The sequence below is a fragment of the Serinus canaria genome, chromosome 2 (genome assembly GCF_022539315.1).
Source record: "Serinus canaria isolate serCan28SL12 chromosome 2, serCan2020, whole genome shotgun sequence".
NCBI lineage: Eukaryota > Metazoa > Chordata > Aves > Passeriformes > Fringillidae > Serinus > Serinus canaria.
Genome location: NC_066315.1, coordinates 60,927,107 through 60,953,657, shown reverse-complemented (window position 1 = coordinate 60,953,657; position 26,551 = coordinate 60,927,107). Strand labels below are relative to the sequence as shown.

The window sequence follows — 26,551 nt, the reverse complement described above, 5'->3', positions numbered from 1 at the left end:
TGAGCTTCCATCTGAGAGCACTGCAAGCAGAAAATTTTAAAGTTGGGGGCAGTGAATGGCCTAGATGATTAAAGCTATCTGGTGTGTTTGTCACTGTCTCCTTCAGAATATGAATAACATATGAGCAAGACTATTCTCATTCTGGGTAGGGCAAATGCTAGTGGCAGATAGATGCAAGAACACAGAACAGTAATCTGGAAAACTAGTTATCAGCAGTTATCCTGAATGTTGAAACAGAAGTTCTTGAAATAATAATATGGACCTATTAATATGCTGGCACTGCTGAAATATGGTTGAAATTTACTGAAAATTTGATTTAGTAGCCCAGTTTCTATTTAATAGCTCAACAGGTTGGAAAAGAGTGCTGTAGTTACTCTCAAAATTGATAGTGTCATTTGTAGGCCTATTAGAAATAGATCTGAAAAATCAGTACAGAGGAAGAATGGTTTAGGACATTGGTGGAATTCAAATAGATAAAAGAAACAGCTGTTCTTACATTGAATTTTACTCTAGGGGACAGTCATGGTGGAGAGAGTCCCTAGAGGACTTTTTGGGAAAAAACCCCTAAAAAACAAAACCCAAAAAATCAAAAACCAGAAAGGGAGGAATAAGGAAGTTAAACTTTAATCTAAGTAAAAAAGGAAGGAGGAACTGGTTCAGCTTAAATTTGATTTTTATTAGCATAAAGGTAGGTGCATGTCTTGATAGAGTGTACTATCTGAGAGAATAAAAAAGAGGGAGTTTTTAATGCCAAGAAGCTACATATATGCAGGCACAGAAAAAGCTTAATTTTCAAAGTGTAAAATAATAAGGAGATTCTAAGGCAGTTAAAAATTGCTACTTAGGAAAGTTATTAGACATTTTTAAAAAGCAAAACAGAGCCAAAGCCAATGATTGGCTATTCAAAAGAACCATCAGAATGGCAGCTGCAGACTGATGTTTCTCCCTATTCATACTGAAGTATGAATTCAGTATAACATGAGGCAGACACTTGCTGGCCCAATCATACCCTTCTCCCTTTACCTGCAAGGGCCACCTGGAAAGAGACAGGATAGTTCAGTCTCCTGACCTGTTCACTTCTTAGTGCATTGACTGGAACTACTGGCCAAGTGCTAGACCGTTTAATCATAAATCAACACTTTTGAGATGCCCTTTAGATGCCTTTAACACTAATTGAGGCTTTGGTCACAGGTTCTAAGTGCCTTATTTAGAAGTCCTCGAGTTCTGGTATTCAGAAGAAAGTGTAGCTTTATTAAAAGGCAGTAGTCATGTATAGTGCTGTCCTGCACCCTCTTGGTCTATTTCTGTGTAAAAGAAAAGTGCACTGATAAGTGTAGCTAGGGAGAAAATAATTTATGTTTTTGTTTCAGAGTTTCTGCCTAAGGGATATCTGTTTTACTCAACAAAGTTGAATGATCCAGTTTTTGTGGGGTTTACATTTGCAAGGAAAGACCTTAATTTTCCTGACACTTATTTATGAAGAAATGCACTTTGGCTCTGTGGGTTTATTTGTTCCTCAAAATGAATTGAACCAAAATATTTTCTAACAGTGGATGTTTCACATATCCAGAGTATAGAAACAAGCAGTTGTCTGGCAATATAAGGTAGCAGAAACATTTAAAGTGAAGGTAATGGCATTTTATAACACCTCCTTCCGTGAATCTTGTTGGTATTAAAGTTTGAAAATTAAAATTCATTTTAGGCAACTCCCTGTACCATGTAAATTGAGAGGGTTTATTGTGACCAGGCTCGTGACTTGTTCATAATTTCTTGTGATTTGTTGTGTCCTGTTGCTTTAAAAGAACTGTACATTGAAATGTAGAAATGTAATATATTCAAGCACTTGCAGGTGCAATAAATACATGAGATGCCAAAAGCAAGTAACTTGTATATTTGAGAGGAAGACAGTTGCTTTCAAATACAGTAGTAAGACTGATTATGGTGCCATGTGCTTACTTGAATTGTTTCTTTTCAAGCATCTGCTCCCTTACTGAAAATGTATTTTTGAACACCTGCAGAGCACAACCATTTCCCACTTCCTTCCCACATAATGGAGTTGTATTTGCTAATGGTTCAGAATCCAGCACACCCCCAGGGAGAAGGGGAAGGCACGTTTTGTTTTTTATCACAGTGAGCTCTGCTGTGTCAAGGAGCCCACTGTGATAATCTCCCTGTGCAAATGCTGAAACTCATTGCGAGGTGTTTGTTAGGGGTAGCTGCAGGGCTTAGCATCTAAAACAATCCATTTGGAGGTGCAAATTTATTTTATCCAAATTTAAAATTTATTAGAGCTACCCAAGGATCATGCACACTGTCTATCATAAACCATACGGAATTGTTTGAATGTATGCTGGAGTATCCATATGTCCTAAAACCTGAAGAAGTAAGTAAGCTCTGTGGTAGAAAGCGTAGCTGACTCTGTGGTTGAATTTTGTAACTACTGGAAGATACATGGGAAAGCAACTCTTTTCCTATTTGTCTTAGACATCAGACATATAGATAGGTTTTACTGCTCACAGAGTAGTATGGGTAGCTGGTGTAGGTCATGTGGCAGAAAATTTACTTGTTTTGTTTGTAGCATGCTGGCATTTAAATTTTTGGTGGTTCAGGGTGCTACAGAGCTATTAGCATATTTTTGTCATGGTTTGTTGCTTTTTTGTTTTGTTTTTCTTGTTTGCTATCCTTGAACCCTAAATTTAAGAATGTGGTTTCACTGGAAGTTGTTTGGGCTTGTTTTCTGCTGGTCTTGACAGGCTATCCAGTCATTATGTCCTCAGGTTGTCATATGACAAGGTGTTTATTAATACTGTTTACTGGCAAATAATGGTTCTGAGCAAGAGAATATAGAAGCAAGTGTTTAGGACTTATGTTGATCATCACTTTAGTATCACAGGGTAGGGTTTGTAATGGCTAATAGTTTTTCTGTGTACTATTTTGAATCTCCAGAGACAGTCTGTCCTTACCTGCCTTTTAGTTTTAAAGGTTTAATTGTCTCCTTTGGACTGATGTTACAAGTCCATGTCTGGCCCACGCTCGCATGGTTAAAAACAAACAAAAAACCTTACATATCTTTAGCTGCACCAAAACCCCAAAACCTGTCCATGCAAACATACAAATGTAATTTTAATAGAAACAGCAATAAAAAGCTTCAGTACAAACCACTCAGTTCAGCACGATCTTCTTAGGAGTAGTGTCTGATTCTAATGTAGTTATTAGAGTAAATCATAATTGTATCATTGTTACCTTGAAATATTTAATTGTAGCTAACATAAGACCTAATAAGAAAAGCACAGTATATGTACTATATAGCTCTTTCCATTTTTTCCAGGATTTTAAGCTTCATAAAATTCCTATTAGGTTTTAATATTAAACGTATTGATTTAATATTTCTGTTTCTATAGGAAGGTGTTTTCACATCTATAACTGAGGTGTCCATCTACATATTGCTATCTTTGTGTTGGTTCTTCATAGATATATTGGCTTTGCATGTGTGAGAAGTGCTGGAACTTCACTGTACCATAGGCAGATACAGAATTCAGACTGTCCTGTTGCAGATGAACCTAAACTGAATTAACTTGAGTCTGCCTTGGACTGACTTCTCACAGATGAAAATTACAGCTTATGAGGTAACTGATATTTATCTGAGTCCTGGCAGAACGCATAGACTTTTAACTGCATGTACATTTATACTGCATAGACAGATGAGTTTCTTTGGGTTTTGTTTTTGTTGTTTTTCTGCATCAGTGTCATTTCTGTAGGAGGTATATATTGATAATTTGTAAACTCTTAGAACTGAAAATACTGTAGCATTTAGTACTGCCAGTGTTCCCTCCAGGTTCAAAGTAATAAAGTCTTGTTTTTTGGGAAGTAACTAGTATTTTGGTAAGAACATAGGGAACTTGTAACATTGTGTCTGTTGCTATTTTATGGTAATAAACTGCTCAAACTGTTCTCTGTGACTGCTTATTGCAGGATTGTTTTTTTCATGTGCTACAGATTCTCCTTAGTAGGCCAGAATTTCATAAGCCCACCTGTTTCTTTCCATTTTCCTGTGCAGTTTTCTAGGATCTTTGGAGCTGTACATAATGCATGGTAGTTGTACTGCTGTCCAGCTTGTTGTTATTGCACTTTAAATTTGCAATTTTCACAAGCATTTTTCATTCTAATTTTTCCTTTTCAGGCAAATTTTCTGAGTAGCAAAAGGAGGGATTCTGCTGGGGTCCTGTGACAATTCACTGACCTGAATGAGGATTCTTTGGCTCAGGAGTACATCTGCCCCTTCTGAGTTCTACAGGGGTTTTTTTTAAGTGAGAAGAATTTAATCAAGAGCTTATGAGATTGTGCTGCTGGCTGCAGAGCTCACTGAGTAATTTTGTGGGCTTTTCCTTCGAGCATAAAGGACATACTAAATTTTTTCTGTATTTTTTTTCTTCTCTGTACTTTTCTGTTTTCATCTATGTAAAATGTCTTATGTGGAGGTGATAATTATTTTCCCAATTAGAATTGAAAATACTTGAAGGATAAGTATAAAGGGCTTCTTCACACAGATCTGCTGAGCTGTTAGATTTTCTGAAACAAGTTTTTCTATAGTCCTTCCACTTTTGCATTTGTAAACTGTATCAGACTTCAGTCTCATTCAGTAACAACTTTCTTTAATGCTAGATACTGCCATGATACTTTTAATATGGTTTCTGCCACTTATGTTGGTAATAACTCCTTTAATCAGTTGGGCTGTTGAACAGTATAAGCTCTTGGTATGTTGGGTCAGTAGTTTCAAAACAATCCTGGTGAGGCCAGTGTATGGATGGTGTAGGGGATTCCTTTTTCTCTGCTGAACCTGAACATTTGCCCTCCGCCTTGTGGGCCTGTGTTTCCTCTGTCAGAATGGAAGGGGGGAAATCAATAAAACGGGACGGTCTTGTCCATATTCACCCCTGAGCTTTAAGCAGTTTGTATCCTAGTTTGGATAGGCAAGGAAAAAAATCTGTCATTGGATTTGTAAGTATGCCAATATTATTCGTTACCTTTCAGGTCTCCGTTATTTACTTACACCATTTATGCACCTTCAGTGAAATCAGCCAAGCTGTGTGTCTAGTAACAAGCAAATATTTAAGTGTGTGACCTGTAAAGGTGTTTAGATTGCTATTTATGTGCAATTGCTTTTTAATTTCATTGTAGATTACGTGATTGAATACATTTATAGATCAGTTATTACACAGGAATGACAGGCTTTTTTAGTAGTCACACAATAAAATTCTTTTCCATATAGAAGAAAAATATTTATGCTAAGATTAATTCTTGTCAAAATATGGTTTCAAAATGTTTTTAATACCAGTATATTGGAACTTCAATGACCATATATTTCAAATAGTGACATTTTATTTAATATTGAGTCATTAACCATTTCCCGGTTTACTTAACTTGGATTTTTATTTGCCAAAGGTTGAAACAGGAAAGAAACTTTTGATAAAAATGCTTCATTTGCCTTTTTATATAAAAAGAAATATTTATGGATATCTGCCTGAATTCCAGTATTAGGAAAATAAACTTTTGTAAATTCAAGGGTTAATTTCATTTCTCAATTTGTTTTTCAGGGAAGGAAAGTGTCTTACAAGGTGCTGTAAATACTTGACAGGCAATGGTAGAGCTACCAGATTTTGAAAAGTGGCTTCTGCATTAACTCAGTTTTTACTCTCCCAGTCTATTACCCATTTACTTCAATGCCTTCAATATGATACAGATATAGTAACAATAATTGGATTTCCCAACATTCATAGGCTTACATGCTGAGGTTTGGTCTCCCAGTTCACTGTCGGCGTACAAAGATTCAGAACCAGTTTTTTTAGACTTGACTTCTTAATCTGAATTCTGCTGATCACCTAATTTGTGTAAAAAGCTTCAGGGAAAGCCTTGTCTTTTGTTAGGATTTGCTTATCATTGCCAGGCCCTGTGCATCTGACTTGTATTTCTGATCAGTTGTTTTTAAAGGTCAGTTGTGCCTTCCAGAAGTGGGTGCTGATATTCCAGGTGTCTCCTCAACAGCAGTCTCTCTTCAGAAGACTATGGCTGGTTTCTTATTAAAATGTAGCAGTTGTATTCTCATGCTGCAAAGAAATTGCTGTTTTAAGCTGAAAAGCAGAATATAAAAACTTTCAGGAAAAGTCTGTTTTCTTTGTATAGCATATAGACTTATTTAAATTTTATATAGAGAGAGTGTGTGTGTGTGTGTTGTGGTTTTTTTTCTGAGTGAAATGGTCACTTAATCCCAGAAGATTTTTCCCGGGAAGTGATTAATTACTGAAGGCAAACTTGTACAATAGAAGCTATTTTGAAATCTTAATTATAGTGTTGATTATATTCAATTTACAGGCTTCTGGACATGACAAAATGAAGTCTGTAGGTTTTTTAGACACTGAAAATTAGATGTATAATTAGTCTGTTAGTGTCATTATTAAGACATTATTTCCTTTTTCTTATTGATCAATGATAAAAGCAGAAATTTCCTCTTTCAAATGAAATTATGATTTTAATATTTGATCCAGCATTTTTAATGTTAATTTGTCATTTGGTGTCACTGGAAAGAAATGATTTTCATTGGAGATTATTGTCTGGATTGGACTGGAAAGTGTGGCTTTGTGCTTTATTATTTTTATAGGGTGGAGAAGTTTTCCTGGTCTGTTTCTGAAAGAGGAAAAAAGAAAAAGATCAAAGAGAAATGCTCTGACATTTTTCCTGAGAAAAACCCAGCCTACCGTTTGATAGGCTTTATGTTTTTCTCTTGCTTGATGATTGATGTTTCTCTGGTACACTGACGTGCGTCTCAAGAGCATAAAAGTGAGGGGAGGATGGTGCTAACATTAGACAACATTTGAAAAGACTTTGTGTGATCATTTCGATTTTGTTTTATTTTTCTGTCCATTGTTTATCATATTTTTCTGAAGCCAGGAAAGCTCTTGTGTTCCACTTGGTGAATGTTTTTCTGGAATGTTTCTCATTGAGTTAAAACAATTTGTGTAGTTAGTTACTCATCTATCACTCTAAAGGTTTTCTTTTTTACTACAGCAGTGGTTCCTGCTCTCTATTTCCATGTTTTCCTGAAGAATCATTTTTTCTTAAGGGACTCTTCAGTGTAAGAAACTATTTGTACTGTTAGGAACAGTACATTATTTTAATATAACCAAGTTAAGGAAAATGAGATGTTGGGTAAAAGTTTCAGAACCATCTGTAATGACTTAACAACTTAAACCATTAGTAGTTAAAAAGTGGTAAGTAGTCAAAGGCCTATCAAAATGTTACCCTGTGTCCTTGGAAGCTTTGACTTAATTCTTTTTAAATTCAAAAAGCGTCAGATATTGTTGGAAATAATCTCCATATAAAAATACTGGTGAAAAAAGCAACTTCTACAAGGACAAAGCCCCAAAACAGATAAAGAAACATAAAATGTAGCAAATTTGGTAGTTACAAGCGCTCTTTGCTGATGTTATTTTTGGTAGGAGCAGGTTTTCAGTTCTCATTGAGAATTACATTTTGCATTTCTCCTCCTGTGCATGTGCCTTTCTATTCTGTCAGCAAACAGGTTGACATCCTTTAGAAATCTGAGAGCTGGTGTTGGCTCATTGGCATCTCTTCTTTGAACTGTGTCAGTAAAACCTTCACATTCTGTTGTCGATCCACAGCGTGGGAGCACTGGCAATTCAGGTTTGTAAATCCCAGTGATGCAAATTCATCAGCAGGCAGCTGTAGTAATGCTGATGTGCGTAAGGAAATACTTCAGAGAGCATCAATGTCTGCAGTATGGACTGTCTGCTTTTATAATCCTGCTAGCTCCCTCTCAGAAAACTGATTGGTTTTCATGGGTATGGCTAAAGGAATGGCCAGAGAAACAGCAAAGAGCTTGGCAGGGACAGTGGGGGAAGGAAAGTTGAGTGAGACAGCTTCAGTTTTATTGTGTTAGTTTAGCTCGAGTGAAAGGAGAAGGAGATGAAAATAGTTGAAACTTAAAGCTCTGTTTTGCTTTAGAGCAAGACAAGAAGAATCTCCTTACTACAATTGCTTTTAAATAGAAAGAAAAGGAAACCACCAGAGGGAGATGCAGGGCAAAAGTAAGGTCACTTCTCCAAGTGAGTAGTAAATTGAAAAGAAGAATTAAAAAGGGTGGGGGAGGGGACACTGTTTGCCCAGAACTAGTTTGAAATGTTTCAGGGAGAAACTAACAAGTTTTTCATTGGCAACTTATATTAATACAGTATCTTACTATTTTTCTGAAGTTAGTTTGTTTCAATTGCTTTAATTGTGATTTTTGCCAAGTCTCTTGGGAAATTTATATTAATAGCATCACTTTTTTTTATGAAATAAATAATTTTAGGTACTAAGTATTGTGAATATATAGGCCTGTTGAGGATCTCTATTGTTCTACAAATCAGATAAAATACTTCTGTCCTGGATATTGACCTGGTGGGAAAAGATTTATTATGATTCACAAGTCAGCAAAATTTCACACACACTTGATATTATTCAAGCAAGAATAGTTTTCAGAATATATGTTTTTCCAGTTCCTCTGACATAAATATTCTCAACAGTTTGGATGTTGAGAATACCAACAAATGCCTTTGCCTTTAGTATTCATTGTATTGGACTCTCTTAGTCTTCAGCACCACTTTTAATTTTCATCAATATTCATGTTTTCACAAAAATAAGCATTTATTTAAGATTTGTTGACTTTTTTTGAGTTCTTGGCTTCTTGGAAGACAGCTGCATCATCTTCAGCTTAGCACTACCCAGCCTGGTGTTCTCTGTCCCCTGATTCAGCACTGATTCCGCTTTTTCTAATTTCTTTTAAATGGGAGAATTGACACTTTACATGATGTTTGTAAATTCCTTGGACTGGCAGAATCATGTAATGGTCTAGTCACGGTATCTGCTCAATTATGTCTCTGTGTCACTTTGACAGAAATAGTGTCCAGCTAGTTTATTCTAATTTGGCATAAAAGTAACTGCAACTTAGCACTTAAGCACTGCTTTTTTCTGTAAGTTGCTGTCTACAGGCACTGCTTATTTAAAACAGCAATTACTGAGCACTCCTCCTTTAAGTGGCCTGTGCTGCCAGCCGTGAGGGTGCCAAAATTTGTGCCTCCGCTGTCAGTCTTCATCTCCCTCAAGGCAAAGACTTCTACTAGCAGAAGAAGAAACCTAGTTTTCAGATTGTACATTTGGGAGCTTTGTTTGGAGTTTCTGATAGTTTTTTCAAGTGATACAATGGCTTAATTCTCCAAAATTATGTTTTTACATTTCACTTGCAAGGAAGGAAAAGCTAATAAGCATTTTGGGAATTTAACATTATAAAAAACCCCATAGTTTGATTGCTCCTGGCACTTAGAGTTATGAACTGTTTGACAAATATCTCAAAAAGGAAGTAAGATATAAGTGATATTCGTTGACATTAAAAACTTGTGTGTTTTTTGACTGTCAGTGCATTGGTAGTTGTAGCTAGATTCTAACTTAATACAGCTTACAGGAAATCCATTCCAAAGGAAAATAGCTAAATGCTTTTGTTGGACCAAATCATTAGGTTTAAATGAGAGAGAAGCAAGGCTCTTCTTCCAAAAAGAGGACATAAAGCAGAAAAAAAAGGTTTACAAGGTAATGAAATAAGGAGTTGTATCTGTTGTAAAATTAATGAGTTTTCTGGATTTTCTTGTCAGCAATGCAAATTAAGCCACTGCTATCTAATGTTGTAATCTCTTCTTGAAAGCGGTAATTTCCTAGTTCATGGACTTCTTGAAATATTTTGAATTAATTGTAGTGAAGATGATAAAGAGCAGTTGCCCTTATAAGTAGGAGCATCTCTATAGATCTTAATTTTTATGATCTGCTTGATGGGTCTGAACAACTGGAGAAGATTTTTACTCTCTGGGGTCAACAGTAAATTCAGATTTAGTGCTCTGAGCACTCGGAAACACCAGATTCATGACCTCTGTTATTCTGTGACTTTTGCATTCCTCTTACTCTGCCTCCTCTAAGATTTTCTGCATGGTCAGGGTTACTCATTTTTATTTCCCTTCTTCCAAAGATTTCTGTCTTTCCCTCCCTCCCTCTCTTCCTCCCTTTTCTGTTTTTTTTTTTTTTTTTTTTTTTTTTTTTTTTTTTGACCAGCAACCCATCAAGATATGCTTGTGAGTAAAACTGGGAAAACCAGACGTTTCACATCATTTCCTATTGCCCTGTATTTTATTAGAATCTAATGCTGCTTCAGGCTGAACTGAAGCTTGTTAAGGGATTTGAAGTGCTATCTTGATTATCATCTTGGGTCCTGTCACACATTCTTCTGTCTCCCAGAAACTGCTCTCTGTTAAAGATACGTGTCGTCACACATATGTGTTCGTGCTTGTATGTTGTGTATAGCAATGGCTGGTAAGAGAATCAGGAAAAGTTTTCAATGGATGCATAATAGGATTTTTTGGTTTGGTATTGTGTCCTTGAATGAAGAATGATTAGAAACCTTATTTAGTGGATGTTCCACCTAGATTCCAAGACTGTGGTTTGCATAAGGTACAGAAAATATATTTGGTATGATAATCTCAGTAAATGAGCTTTTTTAAGATGTAGTGTATCCAGAGAGAAAGAGAGTAAGGGACAGCAAATGTTTGTAAATTTTTGTGATTTTTTTTTTTTTTTTGAAAAATAAATGTACTGAGATCTAGAATGATAAAAAGTATTAATTATATCATTAATTGCAGTTCAGAGGATTTTGATAGTGGCAGTTGGATTGGGAAGGCTTGACTTGGGCAATGGGTAGGTATAAATTTGATCTGTAATTTCTCTTTAAAATAAAATTTGGTTAAAGAGTTTTGAGTTCTAAAAATGTGGAAAGGAGCCTCTTCTGATACTGTACGTAGGCAGGAATAATAGAAAAATACATCTGATAGAACAATTTTTTTGCCTAAAATTCATGTGCTTTAAAATGAATTTGATTTATTTCAAAAGGTATAAAAGGTTACTATAAAAATTAAGACTGTAGCTACAGTGGTTTACTACTGTATGTATGTTTCTGTTGGTGCTTTCACAGAATTATGGGGTCCTGGCTTTGAGAAATCTGCAAAACAACTAATGTATATACATGTCATATAAACACATTTATATGTGTGTGTATACACAGAAGTAATGTTAGGATTGGTTTCTTCAATGAATCCCTCTCACACACAAATAATGCTAGGGTTGGTTTCTCCACTGAATTCCTGTATTTGTATCTTGTTTGCGTCTTCATATGGAGTTAAGCCTTATCTAGATATACATTTCCAGGCAGGATTAAGCATTGTTTTCATACTTGTCCTGGATTGTTTTGTGGTTTTTTTTTTTTTTTTTTTTTTCCTATCAAGGGCATGATATTTTCTAAAAAAGAACTGTTTTTCTTACAGAAACAATACTCACTTCTTATTTACTGATAAAGCAACACTCCAGGTTGGAGTAGAAAAGTAGGTTCTGATGCTGTGTACCAGAGATGTATTTCAAAATATTTAAGAGGTGTAATTTTGCGTTGCAAACATGCAAATATACTTAGTATTTATACTTTTATGTATAGATGTTTCAGCTGTTATAAGGAGTGAATGTGGTAGGGTAAAAATAAATTTGTATCTTTTCCTGTATATATATGTGTATATGTATCTGTATGTAAATATCAAATGCAGGCATGCAGAGCAGGCAGCATACATTGCTAAGCTCCTTGTGAATGTTTAAATTTGGGAATTTTGTAAATTACATACAACTGCTTTTCCAGAAAGTGCAAATGTGTGAAAAAATTGCCAGGATGTGCTTTGTTGACAGATTTGCTAATGCAGTTGTCTCAGTGATTTGGTTGAGGCTGTATGTCAGGCAGCCTGCAAAGCATTTGCTGTGGGTTTAGTGTCATCTGATGTCTAGTGTTTTTCAAAACTGGGTCGTTTAATTATTCACCCTTTTAAGCCCCAACTTAAAATCTTGGACAGAGCTTTGTCTTCTCAGCTTTGTCATTGTAGGGCTTTGAAGAGGGTGGGGAAGGAAGGCTTTTGCTGCCTTGCAAAGAAGCGATGCAGGAAAAAAAAAAAAAAGAAATATTCTGTATATGTCTTCTCTCCAGCTGACAGGCAAGTGTCTGTTTTGTGCCCATGCACACATGAGATTAGGGACATGCTCTGCATTAAGGCTGTTGTACAAGGCTTGCTATATCTTTAATAAGAGTGTCATGAAATTTGTCTTCACGTTCCTTTCTGATTCATTTAACTGAAGAGCAGAAGGAGAGTGTGTGGCTCTGCCTATGGTTTCTCTACCATTGTTTACTGTGTATTATATTGTGTAATCCGTCAGCCAATTTTAATTTCACAAGCTACTCATTGTGTTTAAACAGTGCATTTCTTATATTAAATATTTATGGAAGTCTTTGGGAAGAATACATTAAAATGGCAGATGGAGGTCGTTTCAAGCATTCTCTTGATTGAAGGCTGGGGACCCCTGTGAATTTGAAGTCTGCTTTCAAGGAAAGTTCACAATGTCTGATTATAACCCAAGCAGGCAAGAATTCCACCAATTCCCTGCACTGTGATTTCAAAAAGCAATGGCTGCCTATAATCTTCATGCTTCAGCACCTTTCGTTTTGAAATCATTTGCAAGTGCACTGAAGAATGGTGAACAAAAGCATTTACAGTTGTATTGCTTATTAATAATTCAACAGACCTGCAACTTTTGCACATTAAGATTACTTTACTCATTGATTTTTAACTACTAAAGCTACGAGGAAAATCTGGCTTTTGATGACAGGACTGAGATGTGCATTTTCAGACTCTCGCTGATAACTGGGCACTTTTGTGGGCCAGGTGTGAAAGGAGCCCAGCAGAGGGGATGATGTTATGTCAGGCAGGTGAGCTGTCCCACGTCCTCAAAGGCTGCAGCTGAGGTTTGCTACTGCTCAGCCTCAGCCAGCTGCCCTTGCTGCTTCTCCAAAAGATGCCATGAGCATCCCTGCTGATGTGCAAGGACTGATTTTGCTTTTTTTCTTGCTAGAAGCTTTACTCCAACACCTTTTTCTTTGCCCTAGTGGAAATATTTTCAATATCTATATGCATGAGAAAATACATCTGAGTGGGTGTGTTTTTTAGAAATAAAAAGATAGTATAACAGTTGCAGCCTTTTATACACGCTTGAACTAATAGGACCAAAGGCATGTCCTGGAATTGCCCTTTTTTGATAACTGTACATTTAAAAAGTTTTTTTAAATTATAGAGAAACATTTAGGACAGCAGGCAGTAAGATAGCAACTCATGGACAATTTTTAACATTTTTATTCTTCATTAATTTGTAAGCAAATGCAAATGTGATATGAAATTGATGGTGTCTCAAAGGTGAAAGCGATTACAGAACTGCTGGCGTAGAGAGACAGAAAAGGTTCACTAGGATATATTAATCATATTTTAAAAAATTTTAAAAACCCACAGCAACCCCAAAACAAAACCAGCCCTCATTAGAGAAGGCATAATTTTTATCAAGCTTCAGGATACTAGCCATTTAGCAAAATTTCTTTGAGAAAAATATAATAACTAATGTGTCAGCAGCTAGAGGAACCTACCTTTTTTGCTCTTGGTATTTGCTAGAATAGCTCCAGTGTTTTCTCAATGTAAATTATATTAACTTTTGTTATTTGTACTTTTTGACATTTGCCACTTAAACCATATTTATGCTTTTGCTAATCATAAGTTCTGAAAAGTTCAGTTGTGAAAAAAAACCATTTTTTCAATGCACATTACCTTATAGAAATGTATGCAATGTGTAGTAGTTATTTATTTCATATTGGGAATATTCTGCCCATCAATTTGACTGAAAGACAAAGTTCTTGCTGCAAAGAGTCTCTTTTCAGAGCAAACAGCAGGTAAACATAGCAGGAGTCACTACACCCAAAATGCAGGGAAATGAATTGACCCTTCTGGGTTTTGTGTAGACAAAGACATTCTTATTAATTCTGCAACTACAAATTTGGTTTCATTTTTTGTAATTATTCTCTGTCCATGTGAATCATTGTGGCAGCTGTGTACTCTGTGCAGTTTGGGTGACTTAATCATATCTCTTGACCTTAACAAATACTGACACCAAGGAGGCTGTGCTGATGATGGAGGATGTTACCAATAACAGGGCAGTTTTGGAGTCAGTTTTATACCCTCTGAAGTTCTTACATCTAAAGATTTGATTCAAATTTAGAAATTTCATACATTTCTCTGGGAAGTTGTGTGTCTATCACGTTTACAATTTTGCTTGCTAACCATTTTTTCATTTATGTGAGTATAATGTATTTTTGTTGTTGTTTCTGTTTTTACTTAAGAACTTTGTGGTTTTTCTTTGAATTTCTTTTCAATGATACCTTGGATGTTTTCAAGCTTCCTGAACACATGGATAATAAAGTAAGGTCTGAATTCACATGTAAGAAAATAATTTCCATAGAAAATTGAGGGAGAAATTTCTTATGCATGAAATTTAAACTGTAATTCTAGCATTGTTTGGCCATGTTGCTGTAATATATTCACTGTAAAAACTAGAAGCTGTGTAAATAAGTGAGTGGCAGTTGCCCCAGGCAGAAATTTTTACTGATTCAATGAGATAAAAGTAATTAAGAAACATGTAGACTGATGGGTAATTAAATCCATGGGAAGCGTTTTGTAACTAATTACTACGTTCTAATCACAGATTGCTTTCTATTTGTCAAGGTAAGTGTATATAATTACACAGTTCCCATTTTCTTTCATCTAAAATCATCTCAGTTGGATGAGTATCTTTTAAGCAAGCCCAGACCTCTTAGTTTTTGGCAGTTCTTTTTCCTTGGAATAAAACAAAGATGTGGTCATCTTATTGCCTGGATCCAGGTGGCACAGTGTCTGTGCTTAGCAGTGATGCTCTCTGCCATGCTTGCATCACATCGTGCTCTGTGACACATCATTCTCCTTGCTCCTGGTTGTTCCTACTCTGTTTAGATGCCTAATGACATCCTGGTACTCATCACTAGACTGAATTGAAACTCCAGCATTTAGGCAGCTGAATTTTGTGCCTTTGTCTCAGCTTTTCAAGTGAAGATATTTTAATACTTGAAATAAAAAGGTTTCCTTCTGTTAAGAAGAGCGATACCGTTATGATAAAGCATTGTAAGTAAGTGCTTAGGCAGAGCTGAACTGCCTATTTTTCTAATGTGACATTTGAGTTTCACTTTTAGATGGTTTATTTTTTTAGCCTGACAAGGTGTTTGAGGAAAATATAACTCCATATATCTATACTTGATTTTGTCTTAGAAAATGGGATTCCCCAGTATATGGGATTCCCCAGTCTGACCAAAGCCCACATTTCCCTTGAATTGCAAAGCCTGGAATAGAGAGGATATGAAAATTCTATCAAACTTTGGAATTGTTGTTCAGTGCACTGTCTTTTATTATAAAATCATGGATTCATCTATAGTCAGTGTAACTTGCCATTTTCTCCTGCCTTGTTCACACCCTGACAGGTGACTGAAGTAGGTATCATGAAGAAGTGTTGCTCTGTTGTGTCAGGGAACTGCCAAGAATACTCAGTAAGCTTGTTCTGCTATTCTCCAGTGGTGCTCAGTAGGATGCTTTGGGAACAGTGAAAAAAGTGAGGCAGCTCGAGGTGAGGCTCAGCTTAAGCCTTGCATGGCCCCCAGCTTCATGGGCCCTCCCATGTCAGAGATTGCAGTCTGAAAATCATCTTTAATAGCCTCTTCTTCATAAATTTTCTTACAGACTTACAGTTCCAGTCTCTGCAGCAGCCCATAGCAGTGAGTTTCATACTTTCTGTTTGCAATATCAATTTTTTCTACCTAAAGCTTTTGCCCAAGACACTTATTGGTTCTATAAATCTATGGAATCTCAAATACTGAAAATAGGTGCATTGTCATTTTCCTGATGACCTTGGCAAGCTCAAGGTTCTATACATCTTTGTTGTATTCTCCTTCACCTCTGTCATTCTCAAACTGAATTGTGGATTTTCTTGTGTCTGCTTTATTACAGTTTTCTTTGTGATAACTTTTATGAAGAAATGCCATGATAGAATTCAGAATTTTGAAATACCAAGGGTGTGTGAAAAGGCATAGCATTAGCTTTCCCTTAGTTTTGTATTCTCTTGTTATTCAGTGTTAACATTCTGCCAAGTTTTTTTTGGTTGGTGTTAATTAGTTAGATAATGCTTTCACAAAATTATCTAGAGAAAAAGTTATCATCCTTATTCAGGCTGTACTACATAATGTTGAGCCCTTCTTTTTCAGGATTTCATTTTTTCTTCTTTTTTTGTGGATTTCATTTTTTCTTCTTTTTTTTATCTGCACAGGCTTTCATTGGTTGTGTTGTTATTATTATTACCTCTTAGTTCATTATCATCTCTGCAAGTTGTTACAACTAATTTAGTTTTGACTTCCTGTGCATAATTTTGTCATCACAAATCTTTCTTGTGTTCCTCTTTCACAATTTTTCAAATTTCTTGTCTCTTGAACACACCAACCCACATACAAATGTGGTAATTTCTGTCTATTGTAAAAGCTGGCAACTTATTCCTAAAGTTGCTTCCTATCTGTAGCAAGGCAATCCACAAGAGGCATCAGTCCTTCTATCCCATGAGATATTACCTTCTCAGCAAGTTATTGGTGGAAGACATTTGAGAGCTCTTTGGAAATCCATATACACTGTTTTGTCTATATGTTAACTGAATTATGGAAAAAGTATAATAAACATATGAATTCACATAAGCATAAGGATTAACATTGACATAAATACACATTGCCCTTAATGTGACAGAGAGTTCTATTAAGAATTTAGATAGAATGGTACCAGAATAAAATGTAAAACTCACCTTCATATAACATGCAATTCAGAGCTTAAAGGTATTTAATCTCCTATGCTTTAAATTCTTCATAGTATTTTTAATACTTAATTTTAAATACTTAGTTTAAATACTTAATCATGCATTCTTTATGCAGAATGATTTTGCAGCATATCAATTTTTAAAACGAACCACTGAAACTTGGTTGGGCTTGCACTCTTGCATCAGAAGTGGAGAAGGTAAATATCACTCATGTCCTTTTGTATAGTGCAAGTCTGATTTGATTTGCACTATCCTAGGCTTGAACTTGGAATTGTAGCTACTACAGCACTTTTTCTAGATCCACTTTATCAAATTTGTATGTGTAATGAAAACCACTTTGCAGCACCTGTGACAGCTGAAATTTTGGAGCCTGTAAGTTCTACAGGCTCCAAAATTTGTAAGTAGCTACTTCTGTAGCAGCTGAAAAGCTACTGAGCCGATCTTGAGAAATGAGAAGTTGATTTAAGGAGAAAGAAGCCTTAAAATGAGTAGACAAAAGGTGAAGTTTTACTTTCAAAGCTAACAGAAGCTCGATGTGAGCTCCCAGAGACAGCTTCCCCCACTATCAGCCCTTTCTACTGCCTCCTATACTGCCCTCTCCACTGGGATGACACACTGAATGGCTGCTCTGTGAACATCTGGAGAGCTGGATTGCAATAGCCTTATGAGGATGCAGACAGATTAGGTTTAGTCATTGTTAGTCCATTAATTTCTTTATCCTTCTCGCTGCAGGATGGAAGAGAAGAGAAATAGGTGGTTGGAGAAAAGTTGTGACTATTTAAGATGCCATGCCATTCTTCTTTGCTTTGTTTTTGTCATCTTTTACCCCTGGATACATCTTCTCATTCTTTCTAAGCAGCAGTTTCCATTGGTCAGTATCAGGACTGTCCACTGTCAAATGCTCTTCCTTCCAACTACTTTTTCTGGTTACATTGCTTCCATTACTGAGGGGCTAAATAGGAGGCCATGCAAGAGAGCTGTTTCTCAGCAGAAAACTTAGCAATTAAGAAAAGCTGAGTTTGTCTCCTCAGCTTCTTACTGTTTGATTTTGTGCAAAGATGAGTCAGGGACATAAACCTGCAGCACATAGGAGTGCAAGACCACTGTAGATCCAATAGATATCTTTTTAATATTCTTGTAGGATGAGACCCTTAGAAGAAAAACAAAGGCTTGGAAGAAGCAGAACAGATTTGATTGTCAGGTTTTGTCTGCAAAGAAGTCCTCATGTTTGATGAAGAAATGTCTGCTGAGGCTTTCCTTTAGGCTGCAGCAGTGCTGAAACTGATGTGTCATAATTTCTGTCTGCAGAAGTGGCTTAGAAGGGAGAAGTGAAGGAAATATCAACTCCTGAAATAACTGCTCCAAACAGACTCGACTTCTGAGAGCTATCATTTGTATGCTTTTCACTTCCAGCATCCAAACTGGTGATACAAAAGTGTGATTTTGAGAAAAGATGCAATGGGTTGATGTTTATACAGTACCTGGCACTGGTTAGAGCCATGTGAATTCCTACCATATTAGAACTAATTATGGTAAGAAGAAAACTTACCTACTAACTTTTTAGAAGAGAAAGAGAAATGAGATAAAGGGCAGTCTTTCAAAAACCACTTTATTTTCTTATTCCTAACATGCATTATTTATTTGAAATAATAAAATCACATCTCCATTGGGTGCCATAGCCATGAAGTATTTTCAGTTTAAAAGAGAGCTAGTTAAGTGCTCTTTGTAGGATAAGATGAATGCTATTTATTTACTGAGGTCATTCAGGCATCAAAAATAATGCTAACATTACAGAGTGTGATATGATGCTTCTTAAAGAACCATTTTAAAAGAAATTAAATATAACCAGATACAGGCACAGCTGCAGCACAAGCAGACAATCTAGCTTGAAATAAGCCACCTTGTTTTTTGTTTTTTTTTTTTCTTCCTAGTACTTTAACTTCAGCCCATAATTTTATTTTCAAGGTTCTCTAGTAGATTTGTTTTTCTTTAAATAAGTGTCTGGGATAGCTGCTGCAAGCCAGGTCACTTGGACGTGTCCAAGCAAAAACAGTAATGCAGGATGTATGCTCTGGTTCGTATTATTCCTTTAAATTAGCTCTTTGTTTAGAACTTCATAGAAGCAGCAAATTGGTGATATATAAGCCATCAAAAACCTTTCAGGTTTCTAGTCTCCTCTAAATTGGATTGTATTCAAGTTAATCTGAGATGAAATACATTATTGCCTTTACATGGAGTCGTTCAGTCCCTCTCGTTTCATAAATCTGTGGACAAGATATTAATTCAGTAGCTGCAGCTATAGTGAGGTTGTTTATATTTTCTCTCACTGACTTAAACAATGCTAATTTTCTCATCCTGACTCCTATGAGCTTATGGAGAAATAATAGTGTTTTAATTTATGTTGTGGAATTTGAACATACTTTTAAAGTAATAACATTGGGACGCTTCGAATTAAAAACTAGGTAGTGGCCCTGAAGATCAGGTGCTTAAGTAAACTACCTTTTTTCCTATGGAATAGAGAGGCAGATACTGCTAATTTGAGATGAACTCCACAGAATATCAGTAGAATTCCTTTAGTGTAGAAGTAACTTCAGCCATTCTTTCAGTGTATGTATTCCCTGGATAGGTGAATTCAATCCTTATAAGCCATGTAAATTTACCCTTCTGTAATAAGGCTTTGGAAACTTTGTGCTTTGTTTTATTTTTACAATGCTGGTGTGTTGAATTGTGAATGCACTTGTGGTTTTTTAGAATATATCTTTATAAGGAAACACAACTTTAGAACAAAAGCATGTGCCCTTTTGTTTCTCTTTGCAGTTCAAGGTGGGCTAAATAACAAGATGCTTGTGTTAGCTCTTTTTCTGGCAGATGTTTAGGTGGTCCTGTATCTTCCTATTAAATAATTGGAACTGCAAAAAATTCTTTACTGGCAGTCTGCACCTTGGCTAATTGGTGCTGAGGATGTCACTAGTCAGATCCAAGGACTTCCTGCTGCTGGTTTCCCAAGTTACAAATCAGAATTAGCTGCTGACAGCCAGCCAAATAACTTCAGCAAATACTTAGGACAATGAGCACTGAAAGGCACCAAGTCTGTGAAGTAAGTCAGTGGTTTATAGACACTGAAGCATTCCTGAGGATCTCTTAAGCTGAGCCACATGGTGCTCAGCTAGGAAGTTGATTGATGGTTTTACAAAGAAAAAAAATGTTTATGAAAGAATGCTTTTCTTACAGATTATCCTGCATTAATATATATCTGATGTGCCTGGCAATGTTTCAGCAATTGGATGTTTGCCAAGGCTTGACACTTCTGCAAGACACAATGGAGTTTGTCTAGCAGCACAGAGCTTTTTGTTTTATGATCCTGTTTTTAATGAGGCAGACACTTTCATAAGTATTATCCTCCTCTAAATCAGTAACACTTGTACATTGTCATCCTTACATGTTAAATTGTTTATCCGGGCTAAAGTGGAGTCCATTTTTGCAAATTTTTGCTTCTTATCCAGAATTTCTGTCTTACTATATCATTGTGTTTCAATGGTTGGATTAAACAAAAAAGATAGCAGAAGGTCTCGTGTGAAGCTGAAGAAGAACTATGAACCACATACAAAATGTTCTAGCGAGGTTCACTATTCATGTATCCCAAAAATACGCTCAGAGATGTTTAAATTCCTTTGTAAAGACCTGTGCTTAAGGATATCAATGGGAGCTAGGAGACTGAAAGTATTTGTAGTATTTGTCTGTAATAATTTCACAGAACTAGACAAAAGTTTGGTATTAAATGTCTTTATTTGACTTATTTACAAGTGAATTTCTTTTTTTTGCTGTTAAATATTTGTATTTTGTGTGCTGTTTTATAGAGGGCAAGAAGGCATTAATGTGAAGAGGGGAGAATTATTAAATCCTTCTTCTCAATGTGGGAAGGCAGCAGAACTTGGTAGTTCTGAAACTTCAGGACAGAAATTGGTCAGGCTGTGGTTCCCTTATGTTAAATTTATAATTAATGCCTGTAACAAATAAATTATTTTACTTTGAAATATGACTTGCGTCTATCCTCCCTAACATCACTAGTGAATGATTTTTTTAAGCCAAAATGTCTTCGTGTGATTCAAAATGATTGAAAAGATACGTGTGCTTTCTTTTATGAGAGAAGCCTTTAACAAACCATCATTGAGGCTGAATTATTTCTCATTACTAGCAGAGAGTGGTTCATTTAAATTGCATTTAAGGTCATCGACAGGGCAGGTTGAAGGGGAGGAAAAAGAGGAGATATGCATTGTGGTTAAATGTGTTGGAACAGACCTGCAAAATAAAATAGAGACTGTCAGATAGTCTCAATATTTGTTCTGTCATGCATAGAAACATACACACAGAGAATATGCATAAAAACTATTGCTCCAGTGGCTTGCATTCAAGCATATGGTTTGATGAATTGCTTGGAGTCCTGGTGATAAGGAATATTAACAACCTGAAGAAGGTAAATCATTTAACTGCCCCATACTATTGATTACTGTCACATGCTATTCTTTAGGTTTAACTAGAAGTAAACTAAAGTATTTGCACAAGTAATTACAATTACAAGTTGCAAATTCTCATGAATCTGTACTTTTATTTATGCAATGCTTGGGATATTTTTTGAAGACCAGCTTTTTTGTGATGTGATACAGCCTGCCTTCTAAAGTTTGGTGCCCTGTGATGATGATAGACTTCTCCACCAGTATGAACCCCCCTTTTTTTTCCATGTGTGATATTCCAGGCTGGTGGCGATACCCAAATAAACGGAGAGGCAGTCCTGCCTGCTTTCCCTTGAAGTGGGACACATGCTTGGGGAATGCTTCTCTGGCTGTTGTTCATTAAACTTGTGGAAACTTACTGTTGTTGAGAATTCTATTTTTCTGCCCAATTTCATAGAAATTGGTCAATGAATTCAGAAGTCACTGGAAATAGAATGATACGTGCAAAACATGATTCTGGAAGCCTTGCTTTCTTAGATATCCTGATTAAAGCTATATTAAATACAAGCTTAAGAAATGAGTCCACGTTGGAGACTTGAGTAGGGAGAATCGCTTAACGGTATTGGCATTTACTAACTCAGTTCACAGTAAAAACAAAAGAGAAGTTGTTATTAAAAAAATAGAAGAATGTTGTCCATTCTTCTTTATTCCTAAAACCCACTCTGATTGATTTAAACCAATATTTCATAAGTAAGAGTGGCATCAACACTCCTGTTTGAATAGTAACACTAAACCTAAACAAATGAGGGATAACTTCATAATAATCCCAAGATGACTGAATATTTTGTTCAGCTGGAGGAAAGGAATGCATTTCTTTTGAACGTTTTCTTTTAAGAGGTTTTAGTTTATTTTTCTCTGCCAATCTGTAGTTAAGACTCTGGTGTTATTGAATACAGCCAGTTTTGCTCATTTCTCCAATTTGTATTTGTGTTCATGTGTTCACACTCAGTCTTCAAAGGCTTCTTTCCCATGTCTGAGTCTGAAACACTATCTGAGCTGAGATACTACACGTGTGTCTAGAGCTTCTCTGTAGGTTTCAGGGAAGTGTTTTCATCCTGTGCATCACTTTAGGGTTTATGCTTATATGTTTCACTGTATTCTGTGATCTGTATTTAGGATTTATGGCATCCTTTTATTTTTTGTTTTAGGTAAGTGGTTGAAAAATGTAATTGCTCTCATTATTTTTAGATGGAGACAGGAGAGAGGAAATAGAAGGAATCTTTCTGAAAATATGGTAAACTCACAAAGCCACTTTATTCCCATTTATTAAGCAATTGTTTCTGTTCATACAAAAACAGCTAAAGGTATATAACACAATGTACGTTGCAGCCACGTTGTTGTTAGTGTTGCATAGGGACAAAAAGATGTCTTATGCTACAAATTAGGAGTTACTATAAGCTCTTTATTAGATTATTTGGATATTCCAGCACATAACCCAAGGCTAAAGTTCATGTTCTTAAAAAGAAATTATTGGCAATCAAGATATGCTATTTAAGAAATGACATTTTTCCCATTTCTGAAACTGACTAAAACCAGACCTTTCATTAGGTTTCTTCTTTTTTCTGGCATTGCTAAAGCTTATGGCATACGTAGAAGTGACAAATGGTGTATGAACATGCGGCAAGTTTCTTCCATCACAGGACAGAGTATTTTATAGTAACACATTTTAATTTTTTGGTTGTACTTTGGTTTGGATATTTGATGACTTTGGAGGGTATTGTCTGTATTTTATTTCTTTATGCAACTTAGTAATATGCATTTTGCATTTTTAGTAAAACTGCTCCACAAAATATCCCATCTATCATTACTGGAAAACATAAACATATGCAAAAAAGTGCTCCTTTATCTGTTGGATCATATTTCTTTCAGAAAAAATGAGAAACATTTTGGAATGGCATTTGTGTTTGATTTGTGACTCCTCTAGAAAGTTTGGGCTGGAATTATTTTCAAGGCTCATAGGGTTCTGAAAGAAAATTATTCTTTAAGTTCCTCTAAAAATAATGTAGTTGTGGAATTCTGAAGCTTGATTGCAGTCCAATGATTACATGGATTACTCATCAATATGCTGTAGTAATGTTGCTCTAAGTGTTGAAAGGCTGAATATTTTGCATTTTAATACAACTTCTTACACATATCCATACTAACTGGCAGAACTGGTGCTGCCTGGAAGAGTTTTTCTTCAACCTAATTTTCCCCTGCCCATAGAAACTTCTGGTATGCAGTGGCCAAGGGCAAGAGCACCATCCCAGACAAACTGCAGCACTTGCCCTATAACCCCTGGGGCGTTCTGCATGTTCCTCTCCCAGGGATGTATCCCTGTAGCCATGTGAGCACCTCAGCCAGGCTTTGGAACCTGGCCTTTGCTCCCAGCTCCTCCCCTTTCTAAATCAAATACACATTCATTTCTAACAGTTCATGCAGCTGAACAGCAGTTTTAAGATTTGCAAAGTTTGATACCTTTATAATTTTTCTCCTCAAGTTTCATTGCTGGGTTATGTCTTTTAGAGCTGAATGTAGGCTCTAAAGGTGTTAGAAACAAGTCTGAGGAACACATTTCAGAAGATTTTCCATGAAGACAAAGGTAAACTTGTGTAACACTTGTAGACTTGTGTTACCAAGTTTTTAATGAAAAAGTGTTTAACAAATGGATGTTCTTAGATTATTTCAATAATATTTTTAAGGGTTTTTTTCCTAGTGTCATCTGTTTGGTGGGGTTTTCTAATAGATGGAATAATAAACCTTTTCTGAGTGACTAGGATCTTGTTTGAATTCTTTAAAAGACTAAGTAATTTCTCTCTCAATATTTTTTGTTAAAGATTCATGGACAGAAGCTCATCTCTCTTTATTTAGATTTAATTCATGTTCCTATGTTGACATATAATAAGTTCATCAAAAGGTAAATTATTGTTTAGATTGAGTCCTTTATGAGCGTTAATCTGTTTGAGAAAAATACATTAATATCCTTCAAAGCCCTTGAATGATTTCTATTTGACCTCTCTGTGGACATCTCCAACACATTTTAATTGCATTCGACTGATGACATATTTTGGTGGTCTATCATTGAATATTTAAAATAAATTTAGTTTAAGGTGGCTACACACAAAAAAGGCTTTGAATGCTCTGTGGGAATTCAGTGAATATAATTAAAGAATTTCATGATTTAGAACTGGGGAAGGTGTATTACTAGTGCAATGCAAGCATTCTCCTTTTTAGGTTAAACTGACTCATTTAAAGTTGCAGAGACAAAACCCCTCATTTGAGAAAATATTTTAAGTAACAGTGAACATTTAAAGAGACATTTGACGGAAATCAGGGGATTATGATGTTATTTCTGTCTGTAGACTTCTTAATTTGTAAGGCCTATTTTCCTGGCATTTATTTTTTTCATTTAAAAAAGAGAACAAACAAAAACCAAAACAACAACCCCAGAAAACCAGAAAAGGACACACGCACCAGGTGCAGCAAGCTTGGCTTACCTGTAGATACAGGCTGTAATGAGTGGAAGGTATTATCTATGCTGTCAAGAGAAGGTAACTTTAGATAAGGATTATCTACCCCAGAAATGGTATTTACCCCTCTGTATTGCTGGCTTATGGAACTGGAATCCCCTAAGTACATTCCATGTTCAACTCACCACCTTGCCCTTGAATATGCTGACCCTTTTCCCTGTTTTCTTGTCTTGAATACATCAGTTTGACAGATTCTTGAGCTATTTTCACTCTTCATACAAAGAATGCTTGTAATTAAAATCAGTCTTTTCCCTAGGATTCAGTATTTCCACATAAAATTACTGTGTTATATTGAGGAATGGATGAAAAACAAAGTAAAACAAGAGCCTGTCTTTATTAAAGTATTTCTGTATTCTGTAGTGCCGTTCGAGGTTTACAGTATTATGTCTTGGCTCATAACTTAGTGTGAAACAAAGCATTTAACACCTTTTTATTTGTCCCTTATGAGAACACTCTATTCTGAATTCTAGGGTTCTTTGTAATTAGAACATGAAAGGTTTTAAAAGATGTCTCGCCTAATCCTGGTATATGTCACAGAACAATGATTATTTGTTCATTTTTGTTAGTTTTTCAGTCAAAGAAAGACACAAGCTATCTCTTTCCTTTGATTACATTTTTGAAATGTTGACATTTTACCGTAAGTCAACTTATTTCAACTAATTTTCAGCTAGTTTTTAAAATATCATCTGTAAATACCCAAAATGTGTTTTCTTTCTCCTCTTGCTGTTTCTATTTAAAAAAGTAAAAGTCAAAAAAAAAAAGGAATTAAATAAAACTATAGGATTCGCTCTTGAAAACGCAAGAAATTTGAGCAGGAGAATGTTATGTGAAGGATGAAGTTCCATGTCAAATACTTCCAACACACCCTGGCAGCTTGTGTGCAGGCTCCTGTTGTAGAAGTTTCAAGTCATTCTCCTTCTGTAGAAGTTTATATGATGATAAACTCAGATTCAGAGATTTATTTAGCTTGGCTACAAACATTTTTAATGACTGAAACTTGGTATGCCATTCTACTTCCCAAGAATTAATCAGTTTCCATGAAAACATGTTGTTTAAATTAATCCAAACTCATTAGCACTACAGAGATGGATACTCAGTAAAAAGCTTCCATTAATTAGCACTGCATCCTGTAATATGCCTACAGCTCGTGACCATTTCCTTGAATTTGTGCAGTGTGTGACCCTTTGCATCTGATATTCATCTACAGCAGAACCATAGCCCATGTTTGGGGTTTAAAACAGCGAGCGTATGTTATAATGAGTGGCACGTTACTCTCTTTTTCCCAATGAATTCCAAAGTCATAAACAAGATTTCTCATATACCTCATTTTGAATTCAGAGCTCAATGCAGGTTTTCAATTTGTGTTTTGACAATAGGCACAGCAATAATAGGTTTTGTTTCTTCAGTTTTTAAGTTTATAGAAATTTTGCACTTCATCTTTCAGTAACTGAGGAGTATTTTGTGCAGGGTGCTGGACTGACCCTTCTGGTGGAGGGTCAAATATTCTCTGCCTGCTTGTAGTACCAGGACAGCATAAACATATCAATATTTCACAAAGTGTATTTGTGAGGCATAGAGAGCAATAATTCCATGCTTCAGGAACCTGTTTTTCTATATGCTGTGTACAGGGGTGCAGAACAATTCTAAACTCAA

The 26,551-nt window shown here is 35.8% G+C and overlaps 1 protein-coding gene and 1 long non-coding RNA gene across 3 annotated transcripts in view; both read left to right on the top strand.

Annotated features, from left to right (window-relative positions):
- Nucleotides 1–26,551, top strand: part of CDKAL1 (CDK5 regulatory subunit associated protein 1 like 1) — a 378,008-nt gene that overhangs the window by 197,765 nt on the left and 153,692 nt on the right. The window lies entirely within an intron of this gene.
- On the top strand, nucleotides 3,480–5,562 carry LOC127059334 (uncharacterized). The gene is made up of 2 exons (XR_007777031.1): nucleotides 3,480–3,626; nucleotides 4,181–5,562. It is a non-coding gene; the product is annotated as an uncharacterized LOC127059334 (long non-coding RNA).